Source organism: Protopterus annectens, chromosome 1.part1 (assembly GCF_019279795.1).
Source record: "Protopterus annectens isolate FY-2018-M chromosome 1.part1, PAN1.0, whole genome shotgun sequence".
Lineage (NCBI taxonomy): Eukaryota > Metazoa > Chordata > Ceratodontiformes > Protopteridae > Protopterus > Protopterus annectens.
In genome coordinates, this window is record NC_056726.1 from 597,084,168 (window position 1) to 597,102,817 (window position 18,650).

The following is an 18,650-nucleotide window of genomic DNA, read 5'->3' on the forward strand; positions in this document are numbered from 1 at the left end:
TTCCTGGACCTTCCACAGCACAGGCCCTTAGCCACTTAGCCACCCCCCCCAGTCCTAGATGTGGTAAATGATGTCTTCCATAAATCCAGCTTGATTCCAGACACCCTCCCTCCTGCTCCCAGAAAGCCAGACAGGTACTACAGAGTCTCTGACTCTCAAAATATCTCTTTAAAAACCCATCGGACCCTGAGGTCATTACTCAAGGCCCAAAAAGGGGTTAAAGCTACTTCAGCTAAGAACCCCACCCCCTCAGACAGGGATTCCAGAGCACTGGACAGATGGGGTACAAAAGTATACACCTCAGCTACTCTTGCTATCAGGGCACTAAATTGTCAGTTCCATATGCTTAAATATCAGCGACCTACCTCGGAACTCCTTAAACAAAAAATTACCTCCTTTCCTACATGGGCAGAATCTAAAGATTTACAGGAATTAATACACTCGCTGGTCAAGTAACTAAACACCTTTGCACTGCGGTTTCGATGCCCTAGAAGCTTCTTGCAAGGCAGCAGTCACTGGATCTGTCATTAGAAGACGCACACATGGCTTAAGGAACCACCCCTGCCAGACCATGTCAAATCAGAATTATTGGATGCACCCTTGCACAAAGATAACTTATTTGGTACTAAAGCAGAAGAGGTGTTAAAAAAGATGGAAGAAAAAGCAAAATCTATGCAGACTGTTAAAGATTTCTTACTGGTACAGCCCCATAGGTTCATCAGGCATTTTCCTTCCAAGCACTGGTCCTTTCCTGCACCAAGTAAACGGGGCCAGACTAGGCCCCGTGGAAACAGACCTCCAAGACAACAGTCCCATGGGTTGCAGAGATCTAAGCAGTGAACTGCCTCCACTTCAAAACCAGGGAGTTCTAAGCCACCCTCTTATGGGAAAAACTCAGTGGCTCACCCCCTCCCTACCTCGCCTCTGCCCACCATCACATACCCCTAGGAGGAAGACTCTCCTTCCACTCAAGCACCTGAGCTACCATTGCCAAGGACCAATGGGTTCTGAACATTGTGTCCTAGGGGTACAAATTCTCTTTCCACACCCTTCCAAACCCCAAAGGGTTCCCAGATCTACCACCAAGTCAGTGGGCAGGGGCTCAAAAGCAAATCCATACCCTGCTGTCCTTGGGAGCTGTAGAACATGTTCCTGCAGAGCAGATAGGCCAAAGCTTCTACTCCAGACTTTTTCTGGTACCCAGAAAAGAGGGCAGATGTCGCCCCATCCTCAACCTGTCCATTCTAAACATCTTCTTGGTGATCCCAAAATTCAAAATGCTCACCCTCTAGCAGCTACTATAAGATAAGCCACCCGGCTACCGATCTTCTGAAAAAGCATAAAGCTAAAGACAGAGACAGACCGCATAGGTCCAAAACTGCAGACGACACTACCGTTAAGCTAGTCGCCAGTCCGCCGGTACTCAGTGAGATGCCTTTGCAGCCCCTGATACCCACTTCTACAGATTCACAGGCCTCTACTGAGACCCATTCGTAGTCTGGTTTGCCTTGAGATGCTTCTTCGACTATGGAACCTGTGGATGTCTTTACCTTGGATGGGTCCGGAGCCGCTGTGCAGGCACGGACTTCTGAGGGTGTATTCAGGCCATCCGATTTTCATATTAAACCGACGTCTTTGTTTCAAACCAGAAATACCGAATTCCTCAGGCCTAAAGTTCGCACTACGCCTAGGAAACTGACAACCAAAGCGCATTCTCAGGCCCACGTGCCACAAAAACATGCTTAGAATGGCTGAAGACCTCATTACCTTAGTTAGGGGAATTCAGCCTTGCTTCTCAGAGACCAAGAACTGATTTTCCTTCTGATTCTTCTGATCAAGAATCTGATAACTCTGATCCTTCTGATTACCAGAACATCCCCTTTATCTACTTATGAGGATTTTTATGCAGAGGATTCCATTCCCTCTGCTTCCCCTCCAGAAGATTTTTCTTTTGGTGAAACCCTGCATACCCTTAGAGATAATTTCCGCTGGGAGAGCCAGGACTACTCTCAGTCCAAAAAGAGACTCAGGGAATTTTTAAACTTACCTCAGCACAGGCCTCTAGCTATCCCTCCTGTCCTGGAAATTGTAGATGTCTTCTTGGAATCCAGCCATACCCCTGATACCTTGCCTCCAGCTCCCAGGAAACCTAACAGGTAAATAGAGTACCTGACTCCCACAAATTCCTTTTTAAGAATCCTACTGTGGATCCAGAGACCATTTCCCAGGGACCTAAAGGCATTAAGGCTACAACTGCCAAAAATCCTACCCCTTCAGTCAGAGATTCTAGGGCTTTAGACAGATGGGGTAAGAAGGTATGCATCTCTGCTACTCTTGCCATTAGGGCTTTGAATTGCCAGTATCATATGTTAAAGTATCAGCAGCATATTATGGAGCTAATTAAACAGAAAATGATGTTGATTCTTGACTGTGCAGAACACACAGATTTACAACAGTTAATGCATTCTGCTAACCAAGTTGGTAAACATACTTTGCAATGTGGGTTTGATGCTTTAGAAGCATCTTGCAGAGCTGCTGTCACTGGGTCTGTCCTTAGAAGGCATGCTTGGCTTAAGCAACAAAACTTGTCAGATCATGTCAAAGCAAAATGACTAGATGCACCATGAAACCAAGAGCGTCTATTTGGCAATAACGCAAAAGAAGTCCTCAAAAGGATGGAGGAGAAAGCTAAATCTATGCAAACTGTTAAAGATTTCTTACAAGTACAGCCACCTAGATTCAGTAAGCATTGGCCTTCAAAAAACTGGTATTTTCCAGTCCCTTCCAGGCCATCTCAGTCCAAGCCCAGGGGTGGCAGACCACCGAGACTCCTGTCTCAGGTTATGCACAGATCTAAGCAATGGAGTGCTCCCATGTCCAAACAGGGAGTAGTAAGCCACCATCCTATGGTAAAATTGCACAATGGCTTATCCTTAACTCTTCCAAGCCTTGCCCAAGTACTTGCACCTTTAGGAGGGAACTTGCCCTGCATGCCAAAAACTGGGAATACATTACCCAAGACAGATGGGTCTTAAACATTGTTTCCCAAGGATACAGATTCCACTTCCACTCACTTCCAACCCTAAGCGGATGGCCAGACCTCCCCCCAAACCAGTGGGCAGAGGCCCAAAAGCAAGTACTCTCCCTTCTCAGTATCAGGGCTATTCAGCCTGTCCCAGAAGAACAAAGGGGACAAGGCTTTTATTCCAGACTGTTTCTGGTTCCCAGAAAAGAAAACTATTTTTCGTCCTATCCTGGATCTGTCTATTCTCAACACTTTTCTGGTGGCTTCAAAATTCAAAATGCTAACTCTCCAACAGCTGCTGCCTATGCTAGTCAAGGACTCCTGGCTAGCAACCCTAGATTTAAAAGAAGCTTATTTGCACATCTCCATAAGGTAATCTTGCAGGAAATACCTACGCTTCAGTGCAGGCTCTATGCACCATCAGTTCTCTGCATTTCCCTATGGCTTCTCTGCTGCACCAAGGATATTCGCAAAGTGCCTAGCTCCAGCCATTGCATATTGCAGGCAGAGAAGAATTCAAATTTACCCATACTTGATCGATTGCCTGATTAAGGCAGACAGCCAGGACTTGCTACTACAGCACCTGGCATTTGTAGAGAGACTTCTAACTTCACTGGGGTACACCATCAACGAAAAGAAATCACAGCTGGTACCCAGCCAACAGATTGCTTTCCTGGGAGCAAGCTTGAACACAACTTCCCAGATGGCATTCCTCACTCCAGAGAAACAAGTTTATTTGAGAAACTACTTCAGTCTACTGGCTAACAAAACCCGGCTATCTGCAAGAAAAATATTGCAAGCCCTGGGGTTCATAGCCTCTTGCATTCTATTAATTCCATATGCAAGACTGCATATGAGGAAACTTCAATGGTACCTAAAAGGTCTCTGGTGTCAACATTCTCAGCACCTAGAAACAATGATTCCTGTCATTCCTTGCCTAAGGGCAGAGTTCCTTTGGTGGGCAGAGGCCTGCAACCGTAACAAGGGACTCCCTTTCATTCTACTCCCTGCCACCCAAACCCTAACAACAGATGCATCAGTCTATGCATGGGGGGCTCACATGGCAGGGCAGTGCATTCAGGGCAAATGGAACTCAAAGCAATGGCACCTGCATATCAATCAAAACAAAAATGTTAGCTGTACAGAATGCTCTGACAGCCTTCACAGGCCTTATTCTTCCATGACAACTATTGGTAAAGATGGACAACACCACAGTCATGTGGTACATAAACAAGCAGGGGGGAACCCATTCCTACCCACTCTGCAGATTAGCCATGGCTCTGTGGAACACAGCCATGAGCAGCCAAGTGCACCTGCAAGCTCAATTCCTGCCAGGCAAACTAAATTCATTGGCAGACAACTTAAGCAGAAAGCTCATGGACCCACACGAGTGGAAACTGGAACCCAAAATATTCAAGCTTTTGAGGAACAGGTGGGGGACACCAGAGGTGGACCTTTTTGCTTCCCCTCAGAACTATCAGTTGAGCAAATACTGCACCAGACCTCCCCACAGCCAAGTTTGGAAAGTGGATGCACCTGCATATCAATCAAAACAAAAATGTTAGCTGTACAGAATGCTCTGACAGCCTTCACAGGCCTTATTCTTCCATGACAACTATTGGTAAAGATGGACAACACCACAGTCATGTGGTACATAAACAAGCAGGGGGGAACCCATTCCTACCCACTCTGCAGATTAGCCATGGCTCTGTGGAACACAGCTATGAGCAGCCAAGTGCACCTGCAGGCTCAATTCCTGCCAGGCAAACTAAATTCACTGGCAGACAACTTAAGCAGAAAGCTCATGGACCCACACGAGTGGAAACTGGAACCCAAAATATTCAAGCTTTTGAGGAACAGGTGGGGGACACCAGAGGTGGACCTTTTTGCTTCCCCTCAGAACTATCAGTTGAGCAAATACTGCACCAGAACTCCCCACAGCCAAGCTTGAAAAGTGGATGCCCTGTCCTTCACTTGGGAAAACCTGTCAGTGTATGCTTTTCCCCCTCTGCCCCTCTTCTCGAAGGTTCTACTAAAGATCAAACAGGACAAGCAAAGGACAGCCCTGATTGCTCCAGACTGGCCCTGCCAGCACTGGTACCCTCTTTTGTGCAGTCTGACAGTGCTGCCACTATGGCACCTTCCTCTGACTCCTTCCCTGCTGTCCCAGCAGGCAGGCCAGATTCTGCACCCTCAGCTACAGACCCTGAACCTAGCAGCCTGGCTCATCCATTGAATTTTTCACCAGCAACTCTCAGTAAGTAGGTACTGGATGTCATTCTTGAGGCAAGGAGGACTAGTACTAGAAAATCCTATTTGGAAAAGTGGAAAAGATACTGCTCCTGGAGCCAGTCTTAGGGAATGGACACAACTGTGCCCAACTTACCCCACATACTAGATTACTTAACAGAAATGCTCCAAAAAGGCCTGTCCTTCTCTTCAGTTAAGAATCATGCCTCTTCCATCTCAGCTGATTACTGAGCCACCCCTTTTATCTCTTCCCCCGGTCAAACAGTTCCTGAGAGGAGCCAAAAATTTAAGACCCCCCCCCCCCCAGGAGAGCTCTCACTCCTGCCTGAGACCTTAACTTTGTCTTGGAAAAACTAACGCTTTTGCCGTTTGAACCTGCTGCCTAAGCTGAGTTAAAATTCCTCTCATGGAAGACAGCTTTACTTCTAGCCATCACCTCAGCAAGAAGAGTGTCTGAATTGCAGGCCCTTATGGCTGTGGAACCATTCATTATCTTCCATGCGGACAGGGTTTCCCTCAGGGCTTACCCTGCCCAAGGTGGTATCTAGTGTGGCTTTAAACCAATCCATTCATTTGCCAACTTTTTTCCCTAATCCTCAGAGTAAAGGGGAAAGGACCCTGCACTCCCTAGGTGTGCACAGGCAGCTCAGGTTCTATCTAGACAGGACTAAACCTTTCAGAAAGTCTGACCAGCTGGTATTCAGCTTTGCGGCAGGAACAGAGGGCAAGGCCATTTCAAAGCAAACCATTTCTAAATGGATAGCACACTGCATCCATTTTTGCTACAAACAGCATGGGAAACCTACCCCACAGGGGATCAGAACACATTACACTAGGGCTACATCAACCTCTACAGCATTTCTCAGGAAAATCCCTACCAGAGACATCCTAGAAGCTGCAGCCTGGAGCTCTGTACACACTTTCACCAACCATTACCACTTACCTATCTTTTCTAAATCCAGAGCTGGATTTGCCACAGCAGTCTTACAGGACCTGATTGCCAGCCCTAATGCTTCTTAAATACCTCCACCCTTCCTTAGCTTTGGGAAGCAACCCAAATGTGATGACTGCAACAGTGAAACACTAAGAACATAGTACAGTTGTGTACACTTACCATAAATGTAGATGTTCGAGTGTATTCACTGTTGCAGTCCTGGTTACCCGCCCTCCAGCCCCCTGACTTCTCTTTACTTCTACCTACCTTTTTGTTTGGCCTGTCTTATTTCATGTGTATTTGCTTTTTGCTGGGGGCTGTCCCATAACATGTAATTGCTTCCTATTTTGGGGGCACCTGACATCAGGGGCAAGAAAAACTGATGTAATGGCGTCTGCTACGTGTTTTATACCCCTGATGGCTTGACGTCATGGAAGAAGCGACAGCATCCTATGCAGAAATCCCGAGACTCTGGTATTCAGACAGACTGAGGGGTACCTGCAGGCAGATAACCTAAATGTGATGACTGCAACAGTGAATACACTCTAACATCTACATTTATGGTAAGTGTACACAACTGTACTGTATCCGAGAGGCCAGATGCCCTAGCACCAGAAAGTCTTATGCAAATAAATGGAAAAGGTTCTGCACCAGGATCCAGGCTAAGGGAGTCAATACAGCACAGCCATCCATCCTCTCTCATCCTGGTCTGCTTAGCTGACCTACTACACAGTGGATGTCCTTCAAGGATGCATCTGCAGTCATAACATATGGGTTGTCCTGCCTCAGGCAGCCCTTCGGTCGGCCAGATTCCAAAGTCTGGGTCTGGCCTCGGCTGATGTCGCACTTTCCCCGATGTCAGAGCTTCTGGGGTATAAAGGCATCAGCCAACGCCATTTTCCTCAGTCTTTCTTGCCGCGCGGTGCCCGAAGCAGAAGCTGTTCGCAAGTGCCGGTCGGTCAGATCCAGAGATTTCAGCTACCGAAGACTTCTAAAAAAGCTAAGTACCCCGTTGGGGACTCTTTCTTGCCTCAGCCGATGTCAGACAAAGTAAATAATTGTTTAACTTGTGGGAAACAAATACCTCATAAGGATTTCCATTCTTACTGCCTTCCTTGCTTAGGCCCAGACCACGACGTATCAGCTTGTTTAGCCTGTACCTCCTTCAACCGACGGACTCTTAGATGTCGGTCGGAGTTTGCAGAAGAGTTTTTTGGATCCGCTTTTGCATATAAAATGCCGTCGGAGACTCTGACTACACATTTGGCCAAAAAACGCAAGGAAAAGGACCGACACTCGCGGCCCGCGGTTTCGGCTGAAACCACGGTTAGGCCTACCGCGAGTGTCTCTGTTTCGGCTGAAACCGAGTCCTCGGTTCTTACTTCTACCGAAATCATACCTCTGACAACCGAGGCCAGAGAGGCCCCGGCTGAGTTGGCTTCAGAAATCCCTACCGAAGCTAGCGCACAAGAATTGTCCAACACCATTCCATTGGACATTTCTACACCTGCACGTGGGGCAGCTAGGCCCCCTGCTTCTATGTCTATTAAGGCCTTCTCCAGGGCTAAAGCTGCCAAAATTTCAAAAGCTTTACCTGCTAAATCTACTTGTCAGAGACCTTCCTCAAGTTCTCAGATTCTCAGTCTTGCTGAGGACCTTATATCTTTGATTAGGGGTTCCCAACCTCAACCAGACAGGGCCTCCCACCCTCCTCCTGACAAAAGGCCTAGGACTGAACCCTCTGAACCTTTCTCCTCTGATTACTCCTCGGATGGATCTGATTTATCAGACCATCAGGAAGGGGCCTATTCGCCTTATGAGGATTCAGATGCAGAAGACTCTATCCCTTCTGCCTCCCCTCCTGAAGAATTTTCTTTTGGGGAGACTTTGCACTCAATGAGGGAACACTTTCTATGGCAGGGTCAGGATTTTTCTGATTCTAGAAAAAGATTAAGGACATTTTTACATTTGCCCCAGCATAGGCCTTTAGCCATACCACCTGTGCTAACTGTAGTTGATGATGCTTATAACGATGTCAGTTCTGCCCCTGATTCTCTTCCCCCGGCCCCTGCCAAACCTGGCAGATATTATAGGGTCCCGGATTCTCACTTCCACTTGTATAAAGCCCATGCTGCAGACCCAGAAACTATTTCTCAGGGCCCAAAAGGTGTTGCAGCTGCCACTGCCAAAAACCCCCTACCCTCTGAAAGAGAGTCAAGAGCATTAGAGAGATGGGGTAAAAAGGTTTATACATCTGCTACTCTTTCTGCCAGGGCATTAAACTGTCAATTCTATATGATACAGTACCAAGAATATTTGTTAGATCAGCTGAATAAAAAGCTTTCTTCTCCTGAACCTTTAGACCGTAAGTCCCTTCATGGTATTCTACCCATATGTTATGACTGCAGATGCATCCTTGAAGGACATAGTACAGTTTTGTACCTACCATAAATGTAGATGTCCGATAGGTATGCATCTGCAGTCAGGATTACCCACCCTTCTTCCCCTCTGTGGTATTCCTAGGGTGCTTTCCCCTCTTTCAGCTAGCTGGGGGAATCTATTATGGTGTATTTGTTTGTATGTATATATATATATATATATATATATATATATATATATATATATATATATATATATATATATATATATATTGTTTACTACTGTTTGGAATTTTCAACATTTATCCAAATTTAGCCTCCCTAGAGGGCACCTGGCATCTGGGACAAGAAACACTGAGGAAAATGGCGTCGGCTGATGCCTTTATACCCCAGAAGCTCTGACGTCGGGGAAAGTGCGACATCAGCCGAGGCCAGACCCAGACTTTGGAATCCGGCCGACCGAAGGGCTGCCTGAGGCAGGACAACCCATATGTTATGACTGCAGATGCATACCTATCGGACATCTACATTTATGGTAGGTACAAAACTGTACTTTTCTCTTTCTCCTCTATAAAAATTCATGCCTCTGCTATTTCTGCTCATTTTCCCACTGACCAGCCTCTTTTTTCACATCCTCTGATCAAGCAGTTCCTCAGAGGGGCTGACAACTTGAGGCCCCCACAAAGGGCACCAACACTGGCTGAGGACCTTAACTTTGTCTTGGAAAAGCTCACCCTGCCTCCATTTGTACCAGCTTCTTCTGCAGAGCTAAAATTTCTCTCCTGGAAGACAGCCTCCCTCCTGGCCATCACTTCAGCCAGAAGAGTCTCAGAGCTGCAAGCAGTCATGGCAGTGGAAGCCATCTTCTATGCAGACAGGGTATCCCTCAGAACTAATCCATCCTTCATGCCCAAGGTGGTATCCAGTGTATCTCTCAACCAATCCATCCATTTGCCCACCTTCTTTCCTAACCCTCAAAACAAGGGGGAAAGGATTCTGCACACTCTAGATGTGAACAGACAGCTCAGATACTATCTGGACAGGACTAAACACTTCAGAAGATCTGATCAACTGCTGGTTAGCTTTGCTTCAGGGGCAGTGGGCATAGCCATCTCCAAGCAAACCATTTCAAAGTGGATAGCACACTGCATCCATTTCTGCTACAAGCATTATGGCAAGCCTCCCCCCAATGGGGTTAGGACCCACTCCACCATAGCAGCCTCCACTTCTGCAGCATTGCTCAGAGGGGTCCCCACCAGGGACATCCTGGAGGCTGCCACCTGGACATCTGTTCACACCTTTACCAAACATTACCACCTGCCTCTCTCTTCCATATCCAGGGCAGGGTTTGATTCTGCAGTCTTGCAGGGCATGCTAGCCAGCCCCTAGCTTCCTTGACTGCCTCCACCCATATCCTGAGCTTTGGGAATCTACCCAAATGTTTTGACTGCAACAGTGAAACACGAAGAACATAGTACAGTTGTGTACACTTACCACGAATGTAGATGTTCGAGTGTCTTCACTGTTGCAGTCTTGCTTTCCCTCCTTCCCCCTTTTTCTTTTTGTTACCTTTCTTCCTTGTTCTCCTTTCCTGGCTGTTGAGCCATGTAGCTTGTTTTGTATATTTTGTGTTATGTCATGATTACAGACTTGTCTTTTATAGTTTAAACAATAGTAAATGCTGTGTTTTGTGCATTTCAAACAACTAAAATATTTGTGTGTGGAAGTTGTAGTTATCCCAAAGTTCAGAGTCATTTTGATGTCCTGAGCCAACAGAACTGGTATTTCTAAAACTGCTGTATATAGTTGCAGTATTGCAATGTTATACTTATTTTTAGAACAAAGTTTGCATTTGTTAGTTTTAATGCAACCAGTGTATTCCTCTCTACCAGCTGTGTTAGCAATAAATCTGTTATTGCCAAGATATTGACAGTATGAGGGATTCACTGCCTGACCTTCAGAACAAGACTATTTTCATGGTGTCTCTGCCATGGAATGTCGACTAGAAATGGAGGGTTTGCTATCCTGAGCTCTTTTGTGACCGCCAAAATCTGTAGACTGCAGTGGCATGTGTTTAATTCCTAGCATCATGGAAGACTTTAATTAGAGGGTAATAAATCTGTGAAGGGAAAAAAAAAAACATTCTAGAGTGGTGTCCCAAATCTTTCACTGAAGTTTGTAAAACAAGCCAGCTCCAGTGACATAGGGTAAATCTCTGACTGCGACCTAGTTAACTTGAATTCTGTTAACGGCCAGGGTACTTTATCTGGTAAGGGAGTCTGGGCATGCCCATCCAGGATGGGAGGTGGCAGAGCTGGCTGTACACTGCAACTTACATTTAAAGAAGCATGTCAATTCAGATGTGAAGCTCAGGGATGAGTATTTGGCTTGCCAAGCCACCAGTAGGTGGTTATCTCATAACATTCATTGTGAGTGCAGGAATGAGTGGCATCACACAGGGAAGGCATTGTGGGTTCTGTGGTGATGTATATTTTTCATCCTTCAGACCAGGGGGTGCACTTAGTCATCGTAAAAAAGGTTCCATTGCCACAATACTAGCATAAGGCACAAACAACCCCCATAGCTGCCTGACCGACAACCTTTCCAGTCAGCTGTAAGCTCTGACTAAATTCCAGTAGGGAGAGGCTTGATTTTCAGCAGGAACAGTGACAACCCTGGAAAATTGAAGAAAAAGTTTGTAAAACAAGCATACCAAGTATTTGGGATAAATTATTTTGTTTCTAACTGTTGGAACTTTTTATCAGGTCCAAGTATCAATACTCTTAAGAAACTGCTGAGCTTTTCTAAGTTTCAGATATTACAAGTTCAAGGTGACTCTGGTTTATGACGGCAGGCATCCTTAGTTGATAGCTGTTTGAACATTATGTTTGCTGTTAGTGCAAAAATGTAAAAATCGAAAGGAAAGCAATTAGAAAAAGACTAGCTTTGCTCCTGGAAATGCAAGCCAATCAAATTATAATTGTGGCAAAATGACAGTAGAGCTGAAGAGCTCGTCAGGTTAAGCCCAATCAGTTTGAAAAAACAGTCAGGTTGATGACTTGTTCACTCTTGATTGGTTTCTGGGACTTAAGTCCTTCCAATTCTCTTTCTCCTCTAGTCACAAGTCTGGCACCACGGCTGAAAGTGGTGGCAATTTCCTATAACACTGTCATGCCTACATCTGATAGGACCGTAAGGCAGAAGTGAGCATAATCTTGTATAGTCTTCTTTGAGGATCAGTCCTCCTATTCCCACTTTGTCCCCATCCCACAACAGAGATGACTAATATGGCCCCCATTTGCAACAGTCACACGACCCTCGTTTGCAACAGTCGCACAGGAATTAACCTTTTCTTCAAATTTGGTTTATTGGGAGAGGTATGCTGAATGTTTTATTTAGTGATAATTTTACTGGAAACAAGACACTTACATAGAACTCATAGGTTGGTACTAGGCTATCAGCCCTAGGGCCTATACAAGCGTAGCCATAACAATTCCTTGGCTATTTCTTCCCACAATATTTACTTCCCTGGACCCCTGTCTAGCAGGGCCACTGACGTGATCCCCGGGGTGAATTTCCTGTCTCCCATCCAATCGTCAAGGTTCCTTTTGAAGAGGGCCAAAGAGGTGCTCTGCTTGACATGTGTGGGCAGTGTGTTCCAAAGTCTGTGGAGTCTCTGGGTCAGGAACCTATCCCTCCAGCATGTTTTGTTCATTGTGATGACAAGGTTTAGATCCCTAGAGTGTGTGGCTCTGAGGGATTGGAATTTCTTTAAGTGTAGCATGTCCAACAGCTCTGGGTTTGACATGGCCTTGCATGTTAAGCAGAGATTGCCTCTGAGTAGACGATATGCAACAGAGTATAGCTGGAGTTTTTTTTAGACGGTCAGCATAGGGCATCTGCTTTAGGCCTGTGATTCTTTTAGTGAGGTAGAGATGTCTTGAGAGGTACATATCAAACCATCATTGGGGGCAGTACTATTTTATTTGGACTCTATAAGAACTCTTTTGGTTAAGAACTCTTGAGGCTGAGTACCAGATTGGACAATTTTCCATCTTGTTAGTGCATAGCTAGATAATCTTCACCTGCTGGCCTTCCAGTCAACTTACCTTCTAACCTACCCTTTTTAGTCATCTATCACTGGTGCTTCCACATTAACAAGTATGTGTCAAGGTGTTTTTGTTGGCATTTACTTTTCTGCAGTAGTTATGATCTTGTCAAGTACAATGAGCTTCCTGATTCTAAAATATATATATTTTTTACCTTGTTTTTTTCACTGAAACAATATTTTGTGTGTGTTTCATGTATACAGCATAGCTGTGTGTTCCCACATTCATATTATGCACCAGGAGATAAATAGCTTGTGGTGGATAAGTTTGTTTCTGTACCCTGCAGCAGATTTCAACATACAGAGTGACAAAGACTGCAGCATAATCAGTCAGTCACTTAGTAAAGCTATCAGACAATAAATAAATAACTAAATACATTTATATGCTAGCCACCTGGCGGTGTAAGCCTGGGTGTTAGATGATTGACATCCTGACCATGTGCAAAAATAGGAAAAAGGGGTTGTGGATGGATTCAAATGAAAATTAACAAAATTAGCAAAAGCTAAGTGGAATAGGATAATGATCCTAGTATAGTGTGTAGTACTTGGTATACAGTATAATAACACAAGCATAATACTGTAATAAATAGTTGTGTATCATGGAATGATCATTGAGGAAGAAAATTAGGGCCATGTGAATCACCACAGTGGTAGCCTGTAGTAAAGTCTTTTTTTTCAAGTTTTATACATCAATTGTATTAATGCTGGAATGGTAAATGTACATTGAACTGAATGAGCTTCTTAGCAAGGTGCAAGCTCCATCTGTGTTTGGTATAAAGAATGGCAAGCTGTGCCTAGAGTACTGCCTCCAGTGTTGACATCTGTGTACAAATGGAGTGCTACTGCAAATTGCGGAGGGGAGGGCATGGGACCATGCAGATGTGTGGGATGGCTGAAGCTACACCAAACTCCTGTGGGCTGGCTCACAGTGTTCTGTTTTCAGAAATAGATATATTCCCTGGTGGACCAGTGGGACCCATATCTTGTCCCTTGTCTTGGATGAGGAGAATGCTTGTATGGCAGCTATGTCATGTTATAGGTGGATCTCTCATGCCAGATAGCCTCATGGACATGCAGTTGCATGTGTATGTGGGTACTGCTGGTAGGGAGCCACATTTAAGCCTGACGTACATGTGGAGCTGCTGCTGTGCTAGATAGCATCGAATGACTGTGCTGCTCTGCCATATCCTCTGGTGAGTTTCGGCATTGCTCAGAATACATAGTAAGATTCAGTAACATAGAATATTACTGAACCTCAGTGCTTGTTCCTGGCATAGTGAGGCCCACCTTAAATTCAGTATCTTGAGTTATTGAACTGCACACAGTTTGTCCGCCCTTATGACATCATCAGAAGGTGCTACCAGAAGACACAGAATCTGGAAATCGTACAACTGCTTAGCATACAGTACATAAGAACACTGGTTATATTTAGAATCAGAAAAGCCCACTTTACATGATGAGAACATAAAAACCAAAAAGGGGGGAAAACCCTTTGCATGTCATCTTTAAATATACATGGCTAACATTACTGGAGCACCATTTTTGCAGCTGTCTTAATCTGATTGAGTAGTATTTTCGGGAGCAAAACTTGTTGTATTGGCTTTTAATTGGAAGTTTTACTTCTTTATTCTGTAATAACGATGGATTAATGTTGTAAAATCTGGTAATAAAGGATGACAGACGTAATCAAATATAGTCATGTTAAACTTTGAACCAAATAAAAACTTATAAGAAACACTCTTTAATTTTTCTGAATTTTTTTTTTTTTTTTTTTACAATCAGTTTGACAGTGAGTGAATATTGAGTCAAGGTGTAACAGTAAACCGGAAGAGTCATGTAGTAGTGGGAATAGCTTTTTGCGCTCAAATGAAGAGTGCTTGGTACCTTGTGGCAGCATGCTGTATGGTTAGTCCCTTAAAAGGGCATAGTTGAAAATTCCTTGGTGGGTGAAAATGGTTAAAGTTTAGTACAGCAGAGGAGACTCTACAAGACAGCTAAAGAAGGGCGAAAACTTGAAACAAGTAGCAATAATTGCAAAGGCTGCCAGGCAGCCTGTGAAAAAAAATGAGCAAGCTTCCCCCCAGCTGTACTCTTTCCCTCCAGGAGAGCTGTTTCGAGTGTGTACCTTTAACTCCCAGTGGGTGTGGCTTCAGCCTTTAAAACAATTAAGTTATCACCTTACGGTACTAACAAATGGTCACTGACAGAGGTCATATATCAATGCAGTTGTGTTTGCCAACATGTATGCTTCAAGATAAAATATTCTGATGCCTAGTATGTAGCATGGTTTTGGAATTATTAATGTAAATTTGAACAGGCAATATTTGACGCCTAGAGAAGCAGTAGGAGGTAACTGCAGAAGCGCCTGGAGACGTGACCAGGTAAGGTAGGTTATTGTTTCTCATTGGACTACATTTCATTTTTTAAGATACCACAATGAATGTGAAATGTTATGTGGTACCCTGTTTTACGCAACACATTTTGTATTGCATCCAGACTGTAATTTGAAAGTTGAATGAAGTTATTAAAGCAATGTGTATACTGTCTGACAGAAACGTAGAAGTAAGAGATAGCACTGTCTTTAAAGATAACCTGACCTGATTTCCAAGGGCATTTGTTGCAGTTGTTTTAGTATCTATTCTCAAGCAGTAGGCTACACATGGGGAAAAATGATGTCCATTTATCAGAAGGTATTGCTGAAGAGAATTTAAGATGTTGACTGGAATGCGTAGCACAAAATAAATTTTTGTCTTCTCTTGTGATTTGCTTTCTACTTGTAATAGTTTCATGATGTACTAACAATATAGGACTTGAGAGTCTTGTTTCATTATAATTTCTTATTTTCGCAGTTTTGACTAGAAGACTAATGAACACAGAATGAAATTCTTCCTAAGCCGCTCAAGGCGATTAAGTTTGCACTTATTGACTGTTTTTCTTGGCAGTCGTTCATATGAGCCCGAGAGAAGTTGAAGATAATCTTTATGGTATGTATTTAGCAGAGTAGAGTTCATGTGTAAAAGCAAACTTCTGTTTTTATATTTACCCTTTTTAGTTTTATGATAATTCTGTGCTGAGAATTTAACTAGCAGAAGGGCAACTCTGTATGGTAGGCTTACCAGCAGACACACGCAGCTATCTCAGATGTGCCACTGTGATACTATTAAGCCTGCCTTTAAAGTTTTGTATGTAATTGTGCAAGTACCTGGATGTACACTGAGTGAACAGGCATTATTCAGCATTTAGGAGCTATCCCTTGTTTGTTGTCATCCCTTGGCACTACAGCAAAACGCCTTCATAGTACTGAGTACACATTGTGCTGGTGTTGCGCTCTAACATTTCTAGTATCAGCTTTATTTCATTACCCGTTGCTAGGGCACAATAACATAAAACTGTCCCTTTCAGGTAAGGTAAAGTGGGTAAGACTGCTAAGCTTTTTTCAACGTATACACATTTATTCCTAGGTATCATTTTGATCAATAGCTTGAACATGCATTTTCATTTTAATTCTAGACTGTAGGAAGTGAGGTACTGGTAAGACTTTTGTGGAGTGTGTTTTCTGCCAAGCCTCTCTTTGTAGTGGTTAAATATGTGTGCATTTTCACAGGGTTAAGCTGCTTTTGAGAGTTTTCCCTTAATCTCGTGGTCAATTATCTCAACGCTATGAGTAGTTGCCGAAACAATGGGTGCAAGCCAGTTCAGATGTTTGTGTGGTTCCCTGCTACATTCATTACATTAGGGCACTGTGCAGCAGTTACATCTGTATTGGGCCAAGCAGCGTTCCCTTATAGCAGTTGACATCAGCTTTATTGCAGATATTTCCACTCACTTAGTATGGCTAGCTGTCTTCAGTTCTTTCTTGCCACATATGTTGCATGCTCTACAAAGCTAGGTTTTCAAACAGTCCATCAGTCTAGACCACTTCTTAAGTCGAGCATTGAACTGGATATGTCGAGCATTGAAATGGATAAGAAGGTCTGTTGGAGATTTTTTTCCCTGTATTTTCCTAGATAAAGAAAGTAGAGCTCTTAAGTTTTTGAGTAGCTGCACTTTGTTTAGATGCCCACAGCCCCTGGAAGTCTTTCTATAATATAGAAGTATTGAGCATGCTGATTAAAAAAAAAAAAAAATCATCCTGATTAAACAACCCCCCCCCAAAAAAAAAAACAAGAAAAAAAAAAAACAAAGAAGGTAAATGCGTCTGTAGGTGACATGTTTAAAAAAAGCAGATCCGTGGCAGCAACATAGAGTGATAAAGCCCAAGCAACCAGAGTTTGAATAGCAGCTTAGGTGCCTATAGGTGCTCAATGGGGAGGATGGCAGTGAGTGGCCATTGCCAGCTATTCCATCCCAGTTGTGGGGGATGACATTAATGGCTTGTCATGTCGGTGACGCCTTGCAGAATTTGAACCTGCTGGGTCACTGCTGTCAATAGGGTGTTTGCACTGTATAGCCAAGGGGAAATTATCATGTGGAGATGAACTTCCCCATAGGAAACAATATTCATGTAACTCAGTGAAGCTGCTGAGGTGAAGAGGGTGCCTCTAGAGTGCAAGGGAAAGGGAGGGCTGCTCCTACCACCCAAATTTTGCAGGGGAATGAGGTGCTTGAACAAAAGCAAAATGGCTGTAGGACTCTCACCTAGTCTGAGAATGCCCAGCTGCCATTCTCCTGGGAGGAATGGGCCATTTGGGTGCAGGTATAGAAACCACACTGGACAGGATCCTGGAGGGAAGAAGAAAAAATCCTTTAAAGTGATTCATAGGTTTATATATTGTCTAAGCTAGTCTTAGAAATAACAAACACCAAAACCAAGTAAAAAAGGATCACCAAAGAAACACTGCAGCACTAAATCCAGAAAATTTATTGAAAAAAAGTTAAGCGCTTTCGTCAAAATCACAAGACTTCATCAGAACAAGAACATACAAAAAATGCTATATTTAAATACCCTGACCCTTACAGCTATTGGTTGACAAAGCAAACATCATTTCCTGTAAAATAATTAAGCAGTTTAAAAAGACAGTAACACATAATCACAGTAACTGCCCACTACAACACACCATTTGCCACCTACCAACCACATAGACATTAATGCATTTTTTCTTCCTCCAGACCGATGTCAGAAAAAGTTAACAATTGTATTTCTTGTGGGAAGCAAATACCTCATAAGGATTTTCATTCTTACTGTATTCCTTGCCTAGGCCCTGACCACGGCGTTGCTAGCTGTCGGTTTTGCGCTAAATTTAACCAACGCACTATTAAGCGTCGGTTCGATTTTGCCTTTCATTACTTTGGCCGAAGATTTAATTATATAATGCCGTCAGAACAACCAACGATTGGAGTTTACAAAAAGCACAAGGAAAAGTAAAAGGACAGGCATCAGAGGTCCAAAACCGATGAGGCCTCCACTAGGCCAGTCGCCGGTTCTCAGTGAGGCGCTTTCGCAGCCCCTGACTCCCGCTACCTCAGAGCCACAGGCCGCTTCCAACTCCCACATGGAGCCGACTAGGCTCCTAGATACTCAAGGTATTGGACTTTCAGAAACTATTCCCTCAGATGGGTCCAGAGCCGCTGAGAAAGCATCGGCTTCTGAGGGTGTTTTCAGACCTACACAGTTATATGTTAAGCCAACCTCAGCTTCAAATGCAAAGACTAAAGCAGCTGTAAAGACAAAGAAACAAGTACAGCATTCTCCTGCACAGACTTCCATGCCTAAAAACAGATGCTTAAAATGGCTGAAGACCTAATTACTTTGATCAGGGGTTCCCATCCCCCTCCAGATAAGAGGCCTAGGCAAGAGACAGAATATGAATCTTCAGATCAGGTTTCCATTTCCTCTGATTCCTCTTCTGAACAGGGATACTCCATTCCTCCCTATGAGGATTCTGATGCTGAAGAGTCTATTCCTTCAGCCTCTCCTCCTGAGGATTACTCTTTTGGGGAACCCCTTTACACCAT

General features: G+C 44.0%; 1 protein-coding gene across 1 annotated transcript in view; it reads left to right on the forward strand.

Moving 5' to 3' along the window:
* The window catches only part of SIPA1L2 (signal induced proliferation associated 1 like 2), a 2,064,602-nt gene that overhangs the window by 452,975 nt on the left and 1,592,977 nt on the right, over nt 1-18,650 (forward strand). Inside the window, exon 2 of the mRNA XM_044087172.1 lies at nt 15,545-15,679. The gene's annotated coding sequence lies outside the window, so the exon portion shown is untranslated. The remainder of the gene's footprint in view (nt 1-15,544; nt 15,680-18,650) is intronic.